Raw genomic sequence first — 619 nt, 5'->3', positions numbered from 1 at the left:
TGTGCCCCGCCCCCGGCCCAGAAACCAGCCACGAGGGGGTCCCAAACCCTTGCTGCAGCAGAAAAGGGCGCCTCTGCAGCAGCCTAAGGAGGTAAGCGGCCAAGGAAAAGGGAAGAAGAAAAAAAAAAAAAAAACCCACCACCAAAACCAAAACTACAGCCAGTTAGAGAGGAGTGTTGGCACTTGGCTTTAATTAACCTTTAAACTGAATGGTGATCGTCATGTTCTGGTGCAGGATACACCATTTCCTCCCATTCTTGTGAACAGAACAAAGTGAAATGTCTGTGCTGCACAAGTAGCGCTGGAAGCATCACTGCGCTGAAGCAGTTGTGAGTGACAAACGATTCGTCAGAGAGCGGGGGGTTTTGATTTGCTCCCATCTGCCACCTCATCAGCTTAAAGGGCAGGGGTTTTATTGCCGAGCTGGAGGTGCCAATTCACAGATCGGTGTCGGGTCAACAAGGAGGCTCCGGGTTACAGCATGCTCGCGCTCAGCGGCTTTACCGAGGGCAGGCCCCGTACCCGCGGGGTGATGCTCCACAGCCTGCAGCGGGGCAGGCCCCGTACCCGTGGGTGTGCGGGGCGATGCTCCACAGCCTGCAGTGGGGCAGGACGGGCA

Source organism: Egretta garzetta, unplaced genomic scaffold, assembly GCF_000687185.1.
Source record: "Egretta garzetta isolate BGI_Z169 unplaced genomic scaffold, ASM68718v1 scaffold360, whole genome shotgun sequence".
Taxonomy (NCBI): domain Eukaryota; kingdom Metazoa; phylum Chordata; class Aves; order Pelecaniformes; family Ardeidae; genus Egretta; species Egretta garzetta.
The sequence above is the reverse complement of the archived record's forward strand: the minus strand, read 5'-3'. Positions refer to the sequence as shown.